The sequence below is a fragment of the Eublepharis macularius genome, chromosome 1 (assembly GCF_028583425.1).
Source record: "Eublepharis macularius isolate TG4126 chromosome 1, MPM_Emac_v1.0, whole genome shotgun sequence".
In the NCBI taxonomy this organism is placed as follows: Eukaryota; Metazoa; Chordata; class Lepidosauria; order Squamata; family Eublepharidae; genus Eublepharis; species Eublepharis macularius.
In genome coordinates this window covers 105,248,294-105,270,362 of record NC_072790.1, presented here as the reverse complement: position 1 = coordinate 105,270,362, position 22,069 = coordinate 105,248,294, and the positions used below count along the sequence as shown (strand labels likewise).

Genomic DNA, 22,069 nt, shown 5'->3' with positions numbered 1-22,069 from the left:
GTGTTCGGTTTCCAGTAGTGACCAGATCCACCATCCACAGAAAAATTCAACCAGTTCTTTACACTTGGTGAGGCTTCTGTATCTTGACATGCAAAAGATGTGAAAAACGCATTCTGATATGCCACATCCCCATCTGCTTTTGAAAGTCTGAGTTTCAAAAACAGTTTTTGAACTGGCATGGGCATTTGCAGTTCAAAGGTAAAAAGTCAAAATCTCATTTTACAGTATGCCTACAGTAGGGTAGCTTTTTGGATTGTGATTCAAATAATTTAGTCATATAGTGCACACTAAGAAATAAATAAGGTAGCTTTTATTTGTCACTTCAGGCTCGGAAAAGTTTTAAAGAGCTTTGTAATGTACTTTTAGCATGTTTTGTTATGGTTTTATCATTGAGATATGGTGTAAAATATTTTATAAATCTCTTTGAAAGCCATGGATGTAATGCAGAATATAAACGTTCAAGTGAATTAACAACTTACTGGCAAATAAGAAACAATGTATCACCTCTTAACATTGGAGATTCCTTCTGGCTTACATGAGAAGTCTTACATGATGTTTGTGTCACATGATTATTTTTAGGGGTGATTGTAAGTGCCAGTCCTGTGTACACTTTTGGTAGGAGTATTTTGCTCTTGGTCACTGTTGGGGTTATGACTGTCTATGGCTTTGCAGTTTCCCTTTTTAAGAAAATCTTCCTATATCTGTAGCAGATGGGACACCATAGTGGCTACACAATAATATCACTATTTTATAGGTAGAAGACAAGCTATTGAAGATGCTTCTTGAGTTTAACTTGGTACATTTTTTATTTAACAGTGAAATTTGTATTACTAAAGAGATGCAATTTACATTTGTATAGTTCAGGAAAATGTGTGTTCCTACTGAATTAATAACCTTTTTTGATTAAAAAGAACATTCTTCTAAGGGTCTGTTAGGTCTAAAAATTCTAGTTTAAATGCCTTTTCATTGTGGAAAAGATTGTTGTAGCACATGTACATGCACACACACACAGCGTACCTTAAAACATTCATTCTTATTGGTGTTTGAAATTAAGAACTTAAAAATAGTAATAGCTCAATAACAATAATAATTATAATGACAATGATAATAATAAGGGTAGGCTATAAATCTTGCATTATAGCAATGGATGCTCTTCTCTTTAACATAAGATGCTCCTCTTTGACATATAGCAATGGCACTTCCGTATTGGCTTAAGCCAATATGGTTGCACTGGTTTATACTGGACTCTGTTACTTGGAAAATGGGCCAAGGTTCTCTTGCTAAGCCGTATGGCCCATTATGTTGTCTTATGGCATCAGCACAGCAGAAGTCTGAGTGAAGCCTTATTGTTGAAATTATTGTCTCTGTTGAGGATTCATAAGATAGAAGGAACTTCATTATACTGTCCCAAACCAGTTCATCTTTAGTCCAGTACTGGTTATCGATACTGGAAGTAGCTCTTCAGAGTCGCAGGTGGAAATCCTTTAATAGGACATAACATGGGCTGATTCCGCACACATTGGATAATGCGCTTTCAATGCACTTTATCAATTGTTTGAGGTGGATTTTTTGTTCCGCACACGAAAAAATCCGTTCCAAATGATCTATAAAGAGGATTGGAAGTGCATTATCCAACGTGTGCGTAATCACTCATGGAGTGGTTGATCACATACATGCAAAATGTGTGTTCAACCATATCAATACATATAACTCTCAACATGGCTAAATATGTGGATACTTAAATCTCAACAGTGGATCCAAGGGCAGACAAGGCAAATCTTTCTACAAATCTGAAAAATGCCCCAGGTTTGCAGAAAACCCAGAAACCCTTAAAAATGGACAGGGTCAGATCCCTCCCCCAATAATAGAAGCAGCACTGGTAGCTTTGATTCCTAATTTTTTTTTGGTTTGGTGATCCACAAGTCCAAATGTAGTTGACATGGCCCACCTAAGGTTTTTTGGGGGGGGGGTGCCCTAGGCAAACTATGGCCTTGGTTACCATCTAGTCCAGCATTCCATTTTCTACAGTGGCCAACCAGATGTTCTCAGGAAACCAAAAAATATCACACATCAAGTGCAGCTGTTCCCACTATGAACCCCAAGCAAATGATACTCTGATTTACAGAGGTTTAATTCCAGCCTTCTCCGTTACTCCCTCTAATTCCTCCTAAGATTCTAGTAACCACCAGGAAACATTTTGCTTGATTCTTTATCAGTCAACATGCATATGCAGTGTAGAACAAATACTAACTAATGTATGACATGGAAGATACTGTTTTCAGGGTCAGGTCTTGGTTTCCAAAGCACAGGTCAAAGCCTTTCCTCATTAATCACATTTGTAGTCAAATGCCTTGCTTTGCTTACTAAGATAGCACAATTGGTAGCATTCATCACACATGACAACATACATACGAGATCGTTTCTCTACAAAAAGCAGAAATATCAATGCAGGTTAATTGCATTAAAATGACCTGGTTTTCAATCTTAGTAAATGTAAGGGACTTTGCATGTACAGGTGTGTGATCTGGGTCCAGAAACTGGGTAAAAAAACCCATATTTTTGCTGAGCTGGCTGAATCCAGCTTTCCCAGATCAAATTAGAGAATCCTGGATCCAATCCGGACCCCAAGTCAAGACCACTAGATAAATCCAGGAAATGTTTCCCTGTCTTCTTTATTTTTTCCAAGGGGAAGTGAGGCAGAAGGGAGGGAGTGAATAGCCAATCCGCGCAGGAGCTCTCTTTGGCTGCCTGGTTTCTGTGAGTGACACTGGTTCAGTTGGGCTAAGTTGCAGCAGTGTCCCTTGACTCGGGTTGGTTTGGGTGGAATTCTCTGTTTTGACATGATTCTCTAATTTGATGTTGGTCCCCTTGCTTCACTTTGTTTCTGGTGGGATTCCATTCCCTTGATTCAGTTTGGTTCTGTTGTGCTTTCTCTGGGTTGAGCTTGCATTTGAGAGTGTGCCTCTGGTCAGTGGCAGCCTTGCCTCTGTGTGTTTCTGCCTGACAGCCTCCTTCGAAATGCTTTCCCCATAGGAAACAATGGAAAGTGGCTGGAGGCACCTTCTTCAGGGCCCATAGAACTGGACCCCAGGGTCCAATATTCCTGAAACTTGGGGTGTCTTTTAGTGGACAGTCAGAAGTAGGTGCCCTTCACATTTGGTGAAGTTTGCTTGAAAAATACCCTCCCCCCCAGCTCCTGGATAGTATTCCCTATAGGGAATAATGACCAGTTAAAACCAGGATTCTCTTACCTTGCTGAACCAGATCAGAAAACCTTTCTTGGATTTATTTATTTCTCTCTTTCCTTTCTTTCTTGGGGGGGGGGGCGCACACCCCTCTTGGTGTGGTACAAGCTGTGAATGCACCCTAATTCCCACCTAAATTAAGAAGACGGTCATGGTTCTTTTACAGTGGGGTAGATGCTACTCAACAGCTGTTTGCTCAGCATACTACCTTTAACCACCTCCAGAGTGACCGATGTGTATACTTTCATCAGAGCCTGCATTGTGATAAAAGAAAACATTGAGCCCAATTTACAATTTACTGATTGTCTGAGTGGGGAAATTAAGAAGTCTTCATTACAGCAGGTAAAGTCCATTCATAAAACAAGTCATGCTGCATAGGGAAGAAAGGGGTTATTACAAAATAATCTTCCAAGTGTAGGCACAGAAGGTTCCCACTGACAGCAAGTATCATCTCCCCCTCCTCTACCAGCTGGATCAGAGCTAGAACTTGATAAGGATAGGCCACTGGATTGAGGGATGCACAAAGATGTCAGATGATGGTGAAAGAGTTGGCAGTGAGGGGCTCTTTGTGGTACTTCTCTCACAGCAACTAGAGGGCAGTGAAACACTGCATGGGATTGGGCAAGAGGTTGGACTGCTGAAGGAGCAGCAACAAGATGGAGGCTAAACATGCACACACATGCCTCTCTCCTGTTTTGTTTTTTCCATGTTGCACTGAAGAGCTCCTTTTTTCTTCCCTTCTTCCTGCTACTACCATAAACTTAATAGTTGCCAGACAACTTACCTCCTCCATTATTGCTGCAAAAGGAGAGGGAAAGTAAGAAGAGGGGAGAAAGAAATAGATGCAAAGGGCAGAACTGGCCAGTAGAGAGAGATGACCTGCAGCCCGCTTCCAGAAGCTTCACAACCTACTTCTGGGTCCTGACCCACAGTTTGGGGGAAACTGCTTTAAGAAACAAATGCCATCTGTGGCCATTGTCAGGCAACCACATAGTACTGCCGCTTTGCAGGCTTTTTTCTGTCAGAAAATGGCAGAGAGGGGGGGCAGTGCTCTTTTGGCTTTTGAGGGAGGACTCATTGGGAACAGGCCCAGTAGCAACTGCTCAGCAACTTGATATCACACAAGTTGCATGACTCACTCAGGCCCAGCTGCTTGCTAATGTTCAACAGCAACACCCCCCCCCCCAAAAAGCCAGTGTGGTATAGTGATTAGAGTTTCAGGTTAGGATCTTACACAGATTTGAATCCCTGCTCTGTTGTGGATTCTTTTGACCCCTATTGGGAAGAAAGGAGGAATATGATAAATAATAATATAGCTGAAGATGAGGGCAGTTAAAAGTAGGTTGGCTAATTAGAAGGAAGGCAAGAAGAAAGCAGGTAAAAGTAAGGATTTGGGAATTTCCTGAGGGAGGGAAAGAGGACAACAGAGTGGGGGAAAAGGATACAAGGGAAAATGAGGTGCTCTCACAAGTTCTTATGGGTTCCCTATTGTAGGCCTAGCCCTGCAGTCAGCACTGCACAACTGGGCCATAGTTTTTACGGGTAGAGGCTGCAAGGGGGAGGGAAGGCGGGAAAGCTTAAGGGGAGCACATAAAAGTAGGTTGTCTGGTGGTGGGAAGAAGGAAGCAGGAAAATGGGAGAGGCTACGGGGCCTTCAGGAAAGAGAAAGAGGAAATCCTGGGGGAGGGTTAAATGAGATGCCCACAATGTGTGTCCCCTGCTTGTTATATCTAATCTGAATAATGGCTTCCAAACATGAATTAAAAAATCTGCACAGTAGGGCTATGTACAAATAGGGACTATTTTTCTAAAAGTCTAAGGAAAACCCTGAGTTTGCAGAAAAATATAAAATATTTTAAAAATACATGGGGAATGGGTAAAAAAATCCTAAACTAAAAGAATTATTGAGATCTTATGAGATCATGTTGTGAGATCTTACTGGTCATTTTGAAGGTTGCTAGGCAACCCCAAGGCAAAATTGCTAGGGCTTCAGTTAGTGTCATTATGAGGGAGAGGGATGAAAATAGATTTTAAAAGGGAAAAGATAGGATGGAAAGATAAAGCTGGAGGGGGGAAGGAGCAAAAAAATGTAAAAGGGGAAAGACAAATATAGGAGAGGTGAACAGAAAAGGTGGGTGGGTGGGTGAGTGAGGGGGCAAAGGCTGCTAGGGGAAAATAGAAAGGGTATGTAGAAGGTATGAGTGTAAGAGAAAATAGGTTGCAGGTGCTGACAGCAGGAGGCAATGAAGAAAATAAAGTAACAGCAAAGGAAATGGGAAGTAAGATTCTCTCTCTCCCCACGAGTCCTCACAGGTCCGCATTTGTACTAATTAGTTTCTGGTACTGTATATGATTGGACTGATGATGCACCCTTTTTCTCTTCTAGCTTTTCCTTTTTATCTTAAAGGATAAAGTCTGAAGCTGGCAGTCAAAGATCTGTCTGGTTCAAAGCAATACAGGAAATTTTGCAGTCTTCCCCAGATCTCCTTGACTCCCTTAGAAGAAATGCCAGATCACTTTACTGCAGTAATGGAAGAAGCAATATCTAGTAGCTCTCTTCTACACAAATCTGAAAGGTCAGAGTTCTCTCAGGGTTTAAACACATTGACATTAGGTGCATTGCCATCCTGACACAAGGTGTTTCCCTTGCCTTTAGGCTTTGGTTTCCCATCCATTTCCTTCCTACCAACAGCCCTCAGCCCCTCCACCTCTCTTGCCCTGAGCTCCATATGAGGTTTGCCCAAGTTGCACTTCTTTTATAACTTTCTTCCATCTGATACTTCTTCCCACTACTGTTTCTCAAATTCCTGCTTTAAGTCCTATGTATACTCTAGTTTACACAATTTCCTTTAGACTCTTGACCAAGGGCCAGGGCCACATTTTGGGGTGTGTGTGTGTGTGGAGCAGGGCACAATGCTCAAGGCCCTCCCCATGCCCACTACTAGTTTTCCCTTCTTACCCTCCCACTCACATGCCCCCACCTACCTGTGCATCCTTCCTTTGCCCATTCGCAAGCTCTCCCATCACTTGCAGGCACAGCTGCCCGCACTTCCTGCATGCCCTTTCCTTGATGGTGCTGGGTGGTGGGTGCAACTAGGGGTGCCAGTGCCATGGCCACCAAGAATGTTGATGCTTTGTGCACCACCCACATGTCCATCTCGAGCAGTGCTAGGCAACATTTGCACCTGGGAGCAGAGGTGACAAAGCACACACGAATAGGCAGTGGAAGGCTGTGAGTGCAGGCACCAGAGGAGATGCATGAATAGAGAGTAAGCAGCAGTGGGCCCCACCAGAAACCTTGGGCTGTGGTAGCTGCTCCCCCTTGCCATGTGCTGAAGTCAGCCCTTCAACACACACACACCACCCCTTCTTTGTGTTGTGAACTTCCTCCTCTATCCATTTGCAGATCTTTTCCTCAATTCATTACCTTCTTTGCCTTACTATTTGTGCTTTCTTGCATTCTTAATTCTTGGAAAACTTTATTCTGTCCTCTTCCTTAAGTGACCTATTGTACCCCTTAGTTTCTTACTTCTTGAATCTATTCTTACTCATCTTTCTAACCCTGCTTGTCCATCAGCCCCCTCGGTCCAATTACCCTATTCTGTCTTTAACCTCCCCCCCTTGACTTGGGTGAGTTTAATCCCAGCCCTATTAAGCTTTCCATCCCCTCATAGTCAAGTGTTTGCAAAATCTGATGGATTTGTTTTCTGTGAAATCAAAATGTTTATGCACACCTTGGTGGTGGAAAGTGCCATCACAGCTGACTTATGGCAGCCTGTAGGGTTTTCAAAGCAAGAGACACTCAGAGGTGGTTTGCTGTTGCTGCCTCACACTACATACCATTATGCACACTACATACATACCATTATAACTACTCTGCCAATATTTTCTCAGAACCTTCTTTACTGTATAGGAAATCGTGCAATTTTGTGTTTTATCTGAACCATTCTTTTTAAACCAGTTTCAAATAAATCTGAACCACAGTAGTCCCATGGCTGAATTGTCAAAAGGGGGAAGGGGAGTGTTATCAGTGAAGAGAATTATTTAAAAAATCAGTTTGAAGCACCTTCAGATAAACTAATACACATTATTTAATTCCTAAGATACAGAGTACAAAAACCTAGAAATTATGGAGTGATTTGGAATATTGGCACAAAACACCAGTACTTGTATTTAAACTTTGGGTCAACTTCTATTTTCTCCAGGGGACAAAAATGTGCTGCTGCTGCTACTTGACCTTAAATGGAAAAGATATGGGCTTTCTCCAGAGGGATTAAGAATCTGCTACAGAGCATGTTTCTCTTTATTTAGAGATTCAGAACAAAATGAGTTGGGGATCACATCTTAGGAGAGAGAAACCTTGTGCCTTGGAATTACAGCATAATTGTTTTTAAAGACCTTGTCTGTATTGTAAAGGTTAATTCTGAACTTTCGTATACTCATTTTTAAAACTGCAGCTGTTTACAATTTAGAGACATTTGTCTATGGAGCGTTTAACAGACTCGTCTGATGAGCTACTGAACCTCAAAATTCGTGTTTTAGACATGGTTGAAAGATTGTTGAGCAAGTATATTGTTCCAAACTTACATGTTTGTGGGAGGCACCATTGCTCAGTGGTAAAGCATGCAGAAGATCCCAGATTCATTTGCCAGTATTTGCACTTACAGGATGTCAAGCAGTAAGGGTAGGGAAGCATTTCAGGTTGGGAAAATGATACAGGGGGCATCGTTTTCCTTGTGTGCCATGGACCCAATCCAAATCTAACTCAGGTGACTTGGGGATTAAGTTCTGAACACAGGACTTCCTGCTCCCATCTGCTCAATGTGGCAACTGTGTGAAGAGCTTAGAACTTTGCAGCATATGACTCCCCTTCAGAGCGAACAATACTGGGCTGACAGTCTGAATCATTACAAGGAAGTTCACCTGTATATTTATGTTGCCCTCTCTGATTTATAAGCAACACTGTGGATAGGGCTACTTCCATGTGTTCTTGCAGACAATATCTGACCTAAAAATGGAATGGGAAGCTGATTTTTTTGTTTTACAAACATGTTCAGAAGAGAGAAGAAACTGTAAAGCTGTTTTTGAATTGATGTATAGGTATTCCTGCATTTTCTTGTTTATTTCCATATCATGGTTTAAAATCGTTCCCTTCTCAGAAGACAGACCTAGTGAGACAAGGTGTTAAAGTTGATTTTATTTTTACAAACTATTGCTTTAGAAGAAAGAAAATATTTGTCTGGGAACACTACCAGAAAGTTGGCTTGACTAATAAATAGGACCAAATTTAGAATGTTTTACATAAAACATGAGGATGTTTTCAATTCCTTTTTGAGAGTTACTTGTCTCCTGTACAATATTTCTTACCTCTGCTTTGAAGAACAAGATTTCAAATCTCTATCTTGTATTCTGACCCTTCTGGAGTTTGAAGCAGCACTTATTTCAGAGGCAATTCTTTTTCAACCATAGGATCTTAGGAATTGCTGTTGATTTATTGCCATGGTCAATTAACACATTCTGCTAGACCACATTCATGGACTTAAGAATGTTGGGGCCGTTGGCATTGTAAAAAAAAAAAAAAAAGTATGAACCCAGCCCTCTTAAGAATTCCTAAATGCTGGTCTATTCTGGAACTGTTATTCAGTAAGGCAAAGTGAAAATAAGCAGGTGAGTAGCAATCGGTTTCTTCATGGGTACAAATGAGTTTTAATGTTGTAAACAGTAAAACATCTTTATTATCTTTGAGCCTTCAGCATGATCATCAGGATTTTCACCTTTATTCTGGAAATGCTAAAATTATTTAGTGTGTTAACATTAAAAGGTCAGCTGTAATATATACAGTCATTTTCACCAGGTTTCAAAGTTGATAACTTAAAAACAAAACAAAACATTTTGGCATATTGAAAAACTAGTTTGTTTTATAAGAGCTAAAATTAGATGTTAAGTTTGAACACAGTGTGAATTCATGATAATTTCTTCTCACCATGTAACATGTTCCCTTTGAAAATGTTACGTATTTGGCATAAACAGCATCAGTTGATGTGTTAAGAGTCTTGTAATTTGGGGGCTGTGGTGAGTGCTTTTCTGATAAACTGTTCCAGGAAACACTGAGATTAGCTGTGTTCTTTGACATGTTGTGAGTGCTGGATGAACACAGAGGCAAAGGCATATGAAGGAGAGATAAAAGGCTGGAAGGCCAGTTGAGATTGTATTCCAGCTACCAGGAATGCTGGGACTAGATTATCTCCACTTTAACAGCAATTATAGACTAGTGGCTGGAGAAGGCATTCGTCACTGAAACTGCTAGAATTTTTTTCAGCCGCAGCTTATATTATTACCAGGAGAGCACATTTATAGAACACTTACTTTAAAAACCTGGAGTAATGGCTGCCAAAGCTTTTCATGTAATGATCTTTCTCAGGTGGTGTTAGTTTTTCTTAAAACAGCTGAGAAAAGTGGCACCTTGACATACTAATGTCATGCTTGCTGACATCATCAGCTTGTGCTTGGGACACTTAGACAGCAACCCCATGAGTCCATGGTACTGCCTGAGGCCCCCCTGCCTCATGTCGTCGCCATCTCCCAGTCCTTATCAATTAGATAAATAATTGTGTCCCACATTAGCAAGTGGTGCTTGCAAGTAAAGAGCTACTTTATGATCACTGCAAACTGAGATGAATTCTCAGGAACAGTTCATCCTTTCTCCAGACATAAGGCCAAGCATATTAGTGGAAATGGAAGTGTGACAGTATAGGCAATGGTAACTTGGGGTGTTCAGAGAGAGGAGTCCCATGTCCTTACTAATATGAGATAGCTGAAACAAGAAGCAGATGTTAAATGGCCACTACACCCAGCAGGGTTCCCGCAAATGTTCGCTCCTGCGCTATGGCGCAGGAATGATCACAACTCAGCGCAGAGCTGAGAAGCCCCAGCACACGGAAGGCGCTGGGCGCTGGAGGAGGAGCCGTGGCAGGCGCCCGTGCAGCCTTTCCCAAGCCCCTTGCCGGGCTCTGGAGGAGGCATTGCAGCAGGCACCTGCGCTGCCTTTCCCTAGCCCCTCGCCAGGCTCGAGGAAAGAGCCGCGGCAGGCGCCTGTGCAGCCTTTCCCCGGCCCCTCGCCGAGCTCTGGAGGAGGCACCGCAGCAGGCGCCCGCGCTGCCTATCCCCGGCCCCTCGCCAGGCTCGGGGAAAGAGCCGCGGCAGGCGCCCGTGCAGCCTTTCCCCAGCACCTCGCCAGGCTCTGGAGGAGGCACCGCAGCAGGCACCCACGCTGCCTTTCCCCGGCCCCTTGCCAGGCTCGGGGAAAGAGCCGCGGCAGGCGCCCGTGCAGCCTTTCCCCAGCACCTCGCCAGGCTCTGGAGGAGGCACCGCAGCAGGCACCCACGCTGCCTTTCCCCGGCCCCTTGCCAGGCTCGGGGAAAGAGCCGCGGCAGGCGCCCGTGCAGCCTTTCCCCAGCACCTCGCCAGGCTCTGGAGGAGGCACCGCAGCAGGCACCCACGCTGCCTTTCCCCGGCCCCTCGCCAGGCTCGGGGAAAGAGCCGCGGCAGGCGCCCGTGCAGCCTTTCCCCAGCACCTCGCCAGGCTCTGGAGGAGGCACCGCAGCAGGCACCCACGCTGCCTTTCCCCGGCCCCTTGCCAGGCTCGGGGAAAGAGCCGCGGCAGGCGCCCGTGCAGCCTTTCCCCAGCACCTCGCCGGGCTCTGGAGGAGGCATCGCAGCAGTCGCCCGCGCGGCCTTTCCCCAGCCCCTCGCTGGGCTCTGGGGGAAGAGCCATGGCAGGTGCCCATGCGGCCTTTCCCAGGTCCGTTGCCATGCTCTGGAAGAAGAGCCATGGCGGGCACCCGCATGGCCTTTCCCCAGCCCCTCGCCGGACTCTGGGGGAAGAGCCATGGCAGGTGCCTGTGCAGCCTTTCCCAGGCCCCTCGTTGGGCTCTGGAGGAGACACAGCGGCAGCCGCCCACACGGCCTTTCCCCAGCCCCTCGGAGGTAAGAGCTGCGGCAGGCATCCATGCGGCCTTACCCAGGCCCGTTGCCGGGTGTGGAAGAGAAGCCATGGTGGGCATCCCCAAGGCCTTTCGCCAGCCCGCCAAGCATCCTCTCTGGCCCAGTGCTGTAGGAAAAGGTGGCAGCGGCAGCGGCAGACACCCATGCTATTTCTCACCAGGCCACCGAGCAGCCTCTCTGGCCTAGCGCGGGTGCTGGAGGAGGAGGAGGAGATGGCGGTGGTGTTTCACACTCCTAGGGTTGCCAGCTCCAGGTAGGGAAATACTCTTTTTGTGTGTGTGTAAATTCATGACTAAGAAAATCTATTTTACATGCACACAAAAAATTGACTTCCTAGTCACAAAGACTTGCATGGCAAGGAAAATTCATGACAGAGCTAGGGTCTGAATCTGGAAATTTTACACGTGCTGGTAAGACAGGCTGTCCTCTAGTTAAATTACTCCATGGGGAGTGGGGAGCTGTGGCCTCAGTTTTACCGGTATTTTTGTACATCGATGTATTGTCGAAGGCTTTCACGGCCAGAGAACGATGGTTGTCGTGGGTTTTCCAGGCTGTATTGCCGTGGTCTTGGCATTGTAGTTCCTGACGTTTCGCCAGCAGCTGTGGCTGGCATCTTCAGAGGTGTAGCACCAAAAGACAGAGATATCTCAGTGTCACACAACCATTTTTGTACATCAATGGCATTCTGCTTATATCTTCAGGGGAGAATAGATCATTGCAATACAGTGTAATAAAACAGAATGGCAAGCAAGGAGAAGGCAGGACTTCAATGCTGACTTTACGCTTTATGAGTTGATTTCATTTCAAAGATTCCATGACTGTAACTCACAAAGAGAAAAGGAAAGAGTTTTAAAGCCATGAAGCCTCTAGGGTGACTAAAGGCCAGTTCTAGGCTATTCCAATGAGTTGCTCTCAGCTGGAAGCTAAATAGGTGCTCCCTCTGCAACTTTAGCCAGCTTCCTTCTTCTTTCTGCAGACCTGGCCACAGAAGAGACAGGAAATGCCAATCGACAGAGCAGAGGTAGAGGGAGGGATGACTGCACATCACATTCTGTTTAGGATTTGCTTGTGGGCAAAGAGGAACCCTTACTAAAGCTCATCTGCCTGATGTTGCCCAAAATGCAAAGAAAACTCTGGCAATACACTGATGCACATGGAAAGAAATGGTGTCTGAGCCATTTGCAGCCATGCTTCACAACACCTTTTTATATAAAACATAGAAGGGAATAGCCAGAGAGTGAGTGCATTGCGGGGCTGGATGATGCACAATTCTTCTCCGTAGATCCACAGGAGTTAGCCGTGTTAGTCTGTAGTTGCAAAATAGTAAAGAGTCCAGTAGCATCTTTAAGACTAACCCACTTTATTGAGGCATAAGCTTTTGAGAACCACATGCCTAAGTGGGTGTCATCAACATATTGATGGGACCCAATACCAATGCCTCAGACAACCTAAATCAAAAGTCTTTTAATCAAATGGATTCTGGTTTTTGAAAAGGCGCACTCACAACTTGCAAGTTGCTGCTCACAAATTGGATTTCTGGCTCACAACACTGCACCGCTTAGAGGGAACATTGACACCCAGCATGGTATATATGAGCTGTTGATAATGTCACTCCACAGTGGATCTGCTGCTTTTCAGTGTTGACTATTGGTAAGAGCATGGTCCCCTCTTCCCCTGAGTTGTCACTCAGTGGTGGCAGAAAGTATTATACTTTCCCCACTTGAGCTGCTGCATTCCAAAAACCTCATTGAAATTCCTGGGAAGGAAAACGAGCAAAATTCTTCATAGAATATAAATTTACTTAAACATTAATCTTACTTTTATCAGTTAGCCTAAATGGAGAGCTAGTTTGGTGTAGTGGTTAAGAACAGCGAGACTCTAATATGGAGAATCGGGTTTGATTCCCCACTCCTTCGCTTGTAACCAGTTGGGTGTCATTGGGTCAGTCACAGCTTCCTGGAGCTCTCTCAGCCCCACCCACCTCACATGGTGATTGTTGTGGGGTAATAATGACATAATTTGTAAACCACTCTGAGTGGGCGCTAAGTTGTCCTGAAGGGTGGTATATAAATTGAATGTTGTTGATGTTGTTACATGTTTACAGTGACATGTTTCAAATCGGGAGGATGTGGCCAGTCCATGACTACTACTTGGGCCATCTCAGGTATACTCAGAATGTGTCCATTTTGTAAAGGAAAGAGGTGTTTGGTGACAATCCACACATTACTGTGCTAGCCCTTTTTGAACCTTTTTATGGAGATGCAGATTTGAATCCACACTCAGCCATGGATGCTTGTTCAGTGACCTTGGGACAGTCATACACTCTAGGCCTAACCTATCTCACAGGATTGTTGTGAAGATAAAATGAAGGAGAAGAGAGCTACCTAAGCCACTTTGGGGCACCATGGGGGAGAAAGGTTGGGGTATAAAAGAAGTAATAAGGATGTGCAATTCGGATTTGGTATTCCTTTAAAAATACCGAATTTTACCTGTTTCAGTAAAATTCAGGATTACCAGTCTCAGAAGAGAATACCAAATCGGTATTCTAAAACTTAAGTTTACCGAATTAATTTGGATTGTTTGTTTGTTTGTTTATTTATATTCCACCTTTCTCACTGAAATTCAAGGCGAATTACATAGTGTGAGATTAGTACAATCAGTATCAAGGACATTTTCATACAGTGTCAAAGACATTTCCATAAACAATGTCATATAAATAAATAAATAAATAAATAAATAAATAAATAAATAAATAAATAAATAAATAAATAAATAAATAAATGTCAATAGTTCTTCCATACACAATTACTAGAAAGGTTTAAATCAGATAAAAAATTATGGGGCTTTCTTTATGACAAGGCAGAGTTTAAAAAAAATACAATATACAAATGGACCAGTGGGAAAATATGTGGGTAAAGGAGCTTAAATTCGCTTTGAGTTCCACACTTAAAGAAAATTTTTACGAAGTGATGTATCAGTGGTATATGTCTCCTGATAAATTAGCAAAAATGAGTAAAGGTATGTCAAACAAATGTTGGCAATGTGAGCAACACGAAGGAACATTTTATTGTCTTTGGTGGACTTGTCCAAAAGCGAAAAAATGTTGGTCACAAATTCATATGATAATACACAAATTTTTGAAGATCAATATACAGTTTAAACCAGAAGGCTTTTTGTTGGGACTAATGGACAAACAGATGGAAAATAAAAATGGTATTCTATTTCTATATATGACAACAGCGGCTAGGCTTTTATATGCGCAAAAATGGAAAAGTACAGTATTGCCTTCAATGGATGCCTGGATTGTGAAAATGATGGAGTTAGTGGAGATGGCTAAATTTACAGCCCTGGTCAGAGATAAAATGCTGTCTATTTTCATGGTTAATAGGAAACCCCTTACTGACTTTCTGTGTGAGACGGAAAAAAAAACGAATTGATGATTTGTGGATTTGATTTCTAAGAAGATAAACTTGGGAAAAATAAATAGAAGGGGGGCAGTATTGAAAAGGTAAATTTTAGAGGTATTAAAACTACAAGTATAATGTGTGTAAAGATATAATAGGTGTTGTAGAGAAAAATGGAAAATGAAGTATTATTTTTCTTTGTTTTTCTTTTCTTTAATTTCGTTTCTTTTTCCTTTTTCCTCTCACTTTTTATTCCTTTTTAATTTTTCTTTTCTCTTTCCCTTTATTGGGCTTTTAATCTTATTAATAAAATTAAAATTATTTTTTTTAAAAAAGGACATTTCTGTACAGTATCAAGGACATTTCCATACAGTGCCAAGGACATTTCCATAAACAACGCCAAAGGATAAAACAATAAAAGTTTACAAAGACTTAGCATTAGCAAGGATCCAAGACAGAGTTGACGAATTGCTGAAACAGAACATAATAAATTCTAGGACTGACATTAGACAACATGAAGCACAGGTAATATATAGGAATACATATTTAAAGCAACAGATAGTATGTAAAGCAACATAGTGGTGAAGTCTGTGGTCCCTAACTCATTAGTGAAGCATCTGAGACCCCCCCCTTCCTACAATACCTCCCTCCTAGCTGAGTAAAAAGCTTAATTCAGTAAACTTGAGTTTACTTTTAAACTTGCATTTAAAAGGATTTACTTTAAACTTGCATTTAAAAGGATTAATTCAGCAAACTTTGATAACTGCAGCTGGACTTTTCCTTGGTTACTGCTTTGCTAAGGAACAGCAAAGAAACACTTTTCCCCACCTTTTTTTCTGGATGAGCCAGGGGGAGGGAGGGGTGAGAGAAGCAGAGGAAGAAGGGAGAGGGAAGGAGGAAGGGAGGGGGAGTGAGTGGCCAATCCTTGCAGGGGCTCTCCTTCTCTGGCCAATGGGATTCTCTAGAAGGAAAGTGCCTTTTTAAAACTGCCCTGCAAGGAGTTCGGCAGGCTTGTCTCAGAGAAGCCTCCATTTTGTGTGGTGTGTGTGTGCTCTGACTACCTGGAGATATCTGAGACCCTGCTTGCTACTGGCTGTGGACTCTCTCTCTCTCTGGCCTGAGTCTGACCTTCTTTGAACTCGACGTGGACTGTGACTGTATCCTGCTGTCCAGCAAGTGGATTCCTGCAGCTGCTTGCTGAGACCTGCTGCTGTTGCTGCACCTGGAGGACTTCTGCTGCCTGGTTTGAGAGTCATAGCTTGACTAGTTTTTTTCTGCCTTTGGGGAGACAGGGTTGGCCTCTTGTCTGAAAGGGATAGAGTTGCAGGGGAGGAGCAAAAGGGCTTTTCTTTTTTACTTTGCATTTTAAAATCTGCTTTTTTGTTTTGTGTGGGGTGCTTTGGTTGGACTTTTGTGTGTGGGGGTGTGTGGTTTGAAGTAGACATGGGCACGAAACGGAAAAAAACCCAAAACAAGAGTTTTGTGTTTTGTCGCGATCCACAAATCACAGTTCACAAAATTCCACGAATCCCCCTTCATACTCGGAGATGCCAAACTCGCAGGAAGACTTCAGCAGGCTCTCCTCCACCCACCCTCCAGTACGTTGATCGGGAAGGTCAATGGGATGGGTGAGAAGGGAAGTGGTCCCTGAGTGTATGACTGAAATAGGGACTGGGAGTTGCTGGATCAGAGAAGGATGAGAAACTGGCCATGGAACTGGGCTGGGAAGATGGAGTGAGGGGTGGATGGCAGGCAGGTACAGTCCCAAGTGTTTGAGATTTGGAGGAGTAGGTGAATATTTCTCCAAAACCCCGCCATTCATCCCGAGATGTGCCCTAAGGGGCGGCCACCAGACACGGCGTGTGCGTTCTGGTGGCACCTATGGATACTGTCCCACATTTGTTGGGGGAGAACCATTGAGGATAGAAAGATACCCAGCCCCCGTTCTGAGTGGTGGTGGCTGACGAGAACCCACCTGACATATGTGGCAGCACTCTCCTTGGGGGAAGGAAATTCTAAATGTCCGGGGGGTGTCTCCCCTCACCCCGGGACGTGCATGAGTGGGTAGGATGGATGGACAGATGTCTCCCCCTTGGAGGGAGGAAATTCTAAATGCCTGGGGTGGGCTGTCTCCCTCACCCTGGGACAGCAGAGCAACGCAATGGAATCATGCCCGCAGGTCACACCTTTCCAGGCAGCACTGGCTCTCCAAATAAGGCCTCTGGTCTGCATGGAGACCACAGGGCAGCACAGCTGAACTATGACCTTCCCCCATGCTGAGTTGCGTGGCTGCCAGCGCCAACAGAACCCACCCTCCAGACATGGCGCTACCAAGGGATGCTCTCCACAGCCTCTCAAGAGGGACCAGTGTTCAAAATAAGACTCTGCCTCCTGCCAGTAAAACTCACCAATTGGAGTTGGTGGCATTGACAGATGCCTCCTGCTCTTTCGTTTGTGGCAGTACCTACCACAGCACACAACTGAAACAGCCCCCCCCCCGATGAGGAGATATTTTACAGTGCTACAGACAGACTGACCCCTCACAATTAAGGAAAGGTTCTCCAAGAAAGAATATCAGTCCTATGTATTGTCGAAGGCTTTCACGGCCGGAGAACGATGGTTGTTGTGGGTTTTCCGGGCTGTATTGCCGTGGTCTTGGCATTGTAGTTCCTGACGTTTCGCCAGCAGCTGTGGCTGGCATCTTCAGAGGTGTAGCACCAAAAGACAGAGATCTCTCTGTCTTTTGGTGCTACACCTCTGAAGATGCCAGCCACAGCTGCTGGCGAAACGTCAGGAACTACAATGCCAAGACCACGGCAATACAGCCCGGAAAACCCACAACAACCATCAATATCAGTCCTGGTAGCCCTTGGGCGAGGAATGGATCCCTGTAAGCTTGGCCCCAGAGCCAGGCGGTGGCCCCAAGACCGGCTCGCAATCAGTGCACAGACACCTTGCTGTTCGAGAGCACAAAGTGCTCAAAGAAAGAGAAAGGAGGAACAAAAACAAAATGGTTGTCCAGTGTGAGCCTCCAGGGGAGGTGCCCACAGTCAGCTTGACCCCAGAGCCAGGCAGTACCCCCGAGACGGGCACTCAAACAGCTCACAGAGACAGGTGCTCAAAGTAAGAGTAAGGAAGAACACAAACAAAACGGTTGTCCTGTGATCCCCCAGTGGAGGCACCCACTCAGCTTTGACCCAGAGCCCCCCAACGAATCAGCAGTAACACTCAGACACCTTCCCATGTGGGAAAATGTTGGAAAACGAGTGAAAGAGTAAATAAAACAAAAAAGGGTGAGCGACTGAGACCTCGCAACAGGAGTTCAGGAGGAAGCTTTTCTCTGGAGCCTGGCAGTACGTGGGTGGACACACATTGATATGGGTAGGCTCAGGGCCCAGAGAACTCCAGGTCCAGGGAGGGGTACCCAAGGAGGGGGAGGTTGACCTTAATGAAGGACAACATATCTACCAGGTCCGGGTGCAGATGTGCGTGGTGGGGACAGAGAAGGTCTCCCAGGGGGGAGAATACCTGCTCGCTCTGGACACTGGTGAGAGGGCAGGAGAGGATGTTAGTGGCCACGAAGGAGAGGTCCAGCCAGATGGCAGATTTTCATGCCCAGTACTCCAGGGGTTGGTGTGTGGGGGGGGCTCAATGAGCTCAGCAAGGTACTCTTGCAGCATGGTCCCCACCGAGTCCTCCACCCTGACAAGATGCACCAACCCTGCCGGCTTCAACCACGCAGCCCGCCGCATATGACCAGAGGTCCCTGTCGGGAGGGCTGTCATGGCTGGAGATGGCCAGCTCATTTACAGCCTCCTGCTCCTCCTCCTCCACCCCCCGCCGCACCCTCAACCCTCCGTCCCACTTAGTGTGCCTGATACCTGCGCACCGCTCTGCACAGGACTTTCTTCCAGTCCAGCCGCTGGCTGTCCCGCATGGTGATGCTGCCCTTTATCTGGGGGGTCACATATGCAGGCCAGTCTGTACGGCTGCTTCTGGCAGAGAGGGTGCAAGCGGGCAGCTATGCCCGCCTGCAACCTTCTGACCAAGTCCCTGACCTGGGGGGCAAGATCATCCTCATTCTCTAGCTCGTTGACCAGCACCCGATCCAGCCTGTAGATCAGTGGGATGACCTGTCCCAAGTTGGACTGGTATGAACATAGGAGCTCAGTGGCGTCCTTAAAGGGCTTAAGGACATGGACCATCTGGGAGAGGGCCAACCAGTCCGCATAGCTGATGCTAACCTCCTCTCCCTCCAACGTAATAGCCACAGTTGACATGATGTCCTGGACTGGGTTTTTTGCTCCACCAGACGACTAACCATGTCATAGGTGGAGTTCCAGTGGGTGGGCATGTCCTGGTAGAGGTAGTGCTCGGGATTGCCACCCTCCCCCTGCCTCTGGAGCAGCTCACATGAAGACTTCACACTGCGGGAGAAGTGCGAAGCCAGATGCTAGCAGTTGTCCAACAAGTCACGCATAGACAATGTTGCCTGGTCCCAGGTGGCCTTGACCTAGCTACTTAGCCCAAGAGCATTCACCATGACCAGGTGCAGCTTATGCGCCAGGCAGACAAGGCCATTGAGGGATGCCTCTCTCAGGGCTGCCAGCATGTTACTTCCCGCATCAGTGACCATGATGTTACAGACAAAATCACCCCCGGGCGCCCACTCCCTCAGCCCAGCCTTGATTGTGGCAGCAGTGTTCTTGCCCGTGTGATCATCATCCACCCCCCTTGCTTGGAGGATGACCACTCTGTACCCCGGCTGCAAGGGCAGCACCTCACCTCAGGGCCCGGGTGTTTCCCTGGGGCAGCAGAGGTCCTCCGGTTGCCACCAATGGGCAGTGAGGGCAAGGTAGCCATGATGGTAGCCACTCCACATATTTGCCATGAAGTGCACTGTCTGACCTGCGGCACGCAACAGCTCCCGAGCAACCATGTCTCGTGCACTGTGGTAGAGGGCGGGAATGATTCACCGGCCAATGGTCCGCTGCGATGACATCATGAACCAGGGGGCAAAATGATGCAGCAGCCTCCAAAAGCCCACATCGTCCACGATAAACAAAGAGAGTCCTTCTAGGGCAGTTGTCTCCGCCAGCACATGAGTGCCCGTCTCCTGAGCCCTCCCTGTCACTCTTTTGATAGGCACCATCCCCGACTCCGAGGGGACAACCTCCTGTAGGGAGCCTGCCTGGATATTCCACTCCCATCTGCATCACCTTTGGGGCAAGGCTTCTTGCTCAGGGTGGACTCCCGTGACCTTCCCCCTTCTTTCTGATCAGGAGCCCTCCTCTTCTGCCCGCTAGATGACTTGCGTTGCTCTGGAGGCAGTAGGCTCGGGTGGTGCCTCTGCTGATGCAAGCAGAGAGCAGTTGATGACAGGTGCTGAGGGTCACAGCCCCTACACACCAGGGCATCACAGGAATGGCACAACACTGCACAGGGGTCATTGGGAAGGGGTTGGAAGTGCTGCCACAGTGCCTGACCAAAACAGCAACCTGGAGTTGGTGAGTCAGGAGGACAAAGGATTAATGGCTGCGGTGTGGCGCGGGACTCGGAAGACGGAGTGAGGGGTGGACTGCAGACAGGGACAGTCCCAAGAGTTTGGGATTCGGAGGAGCTGATGTTTCTCCAAAACTCTGCCAATTCCTCCTTAGATTCCCCCTCGTCATCTTCCTCAAAAATTTTGAGATCCAGTTCAACTCCCGCCAGTGATGAGACCTGTTCTGCCTCCTCCACTGTCCCCGCAGGGAGATCTACTGCAGTTGAAGTCTCTGGTGCCTCCGTGACCTCTCCCCAGTATTGCTGGTTGCTCTGATGGGCAACCAGGACGAGCTGTGTACCTCCTCCCCCCACAACCACCCTTCCCCTTCATTCCACGCCTCATAATGCTGCACACAAAATAAAAATGAGATGCACACAGTGGATACACAAAAAAAGAGGAGTGAGCTATGCCAAGCGGGTGTGTACAGGAAGCAAGAGAGAGAAAGCAAACAGAGCAGAAGAGAGTTGGGACCTCAAGAGAAGAACCCACACAAAGCTGGGCCCCAGAGCTACCAGGCAGTGGCCCTGGAACTGGGACTGGGCTTGGGGGAAGAGCCCCTAAACTCAAAATAAAACTGCTCAAAATAAAAGGTGCTTTGGGTGCACAAAAAAAGAGGAGTGAGCTACACCAAGCAGGTCAGCACAGCAAGCAAGAAAGAGAAAGCACAGTGAGCAGAAGAGAGTTGGGACCTCAGAGAGGAACCTACACAAAGCTGGACCCCAGAGCCACTGGCCCTGAGACTGGGCTTGGGGGAGATGCCCTAAACCAAAACCAAAGAAGCAATGAAGCAGCAAGAGTGAGCCCTCAAAAGAGCAGAGAAAGAATTTATAAGGCACAAAGACAAGCAAATTAAAAAAGAGAGGAGGCCTAGGACCCAGGACCCAGAGCCAGGCTAAGGCCTGAGACTAGGCGGAGGGTGGGGGGGAGGCACCCTCACCAAACCTTCCCACAGCAAGGCCAAGAGCTTGAAAAGAAGCTTTTTTCAGTCTCTTTTAAAGCAGCAGCAGCAGTCAAAAAACACAATCCAAAATCCACACACTTTCTCTCACTATTCTAATCCCAGTAACAACAGCAAGTCCTCCCTCTTCCTTTGTCTCCCAGGACTGAACACAAGGCAGAGAGAGAGAGGCATTTTATAGAAAACGCTGACATAGAGGATAACAGGAGGTCTGTGGTTGGCTGATAGACTTGCCTAATAGGGTTTGGAGAGGTGAGATTGGGGTGCCCATGGCTACAGAAGGCCCACCTCCTTGGTTGCCCTCCAGCTCCTGGCTGTATAGGGCAGAATGGAAGCTCTCCAGATGGCTAGGAGAGCTGCCAATCAAGGGTAAATGGGCTATGATTGGGGTTTCAAATGGCAACAAAAGGTCTGGGGCCATTGTTGCCTAGGGAATCAATGGATCGGCACCAGCCTGTCTACAATCACGAAGCATTCATGAAGCGAATGAAACAGGCAAAAAAAGTTGTGAATTTAATGAAAACAGTGACAACCGCGCCACAACAAAACGCTGCTTAACAACACACAAAACAGCCCATTTCATGACTAAATTTGCATTGTATTTTGTTTCGTGCCTGTCTAGTTTGAAGTTGGTTATATTTACTGTTCATTTTGCTGTTTGTTCTTCTGGGGGGGGGGGCATCTTTTTTGTTTTATCCTGTTGTGGATGATTTGTTGTTCGGTGTTTTACAGTTCCAGTTAATTTTATTAAATTCGCCTGTGTTTGCTGGTTGTTCTTTGCTGGGGTTGTTTTCCCCCATTATTGGGACTTGGGGTGCTGTTTTTATAGTGTTTTTTGCTTGATGTTTTTTGCTGGATTCTGTTTTCTGTTGCAGTAGAAGTTTGGTTTGGCTTTGGTGTTCAGTTGTTGGTT

At 46.0% G+C, this 22,069-nt stretch overlaps 1 protein-coding gene across 1 annotated transcript in view; it reads left to right on the top strand.

Annotated features, from left to right (window-relative positions):
* The window catches only part of CEP85L (centrosomal protein 85 like), a 209,310-nt gene that overhangs the window by 94,269 nt on the left and 92,972 nt on the right, over nucleotides 1-22,069 (top strand). The gene's annotated exons all lie outside the window — the stretch shown is intronic.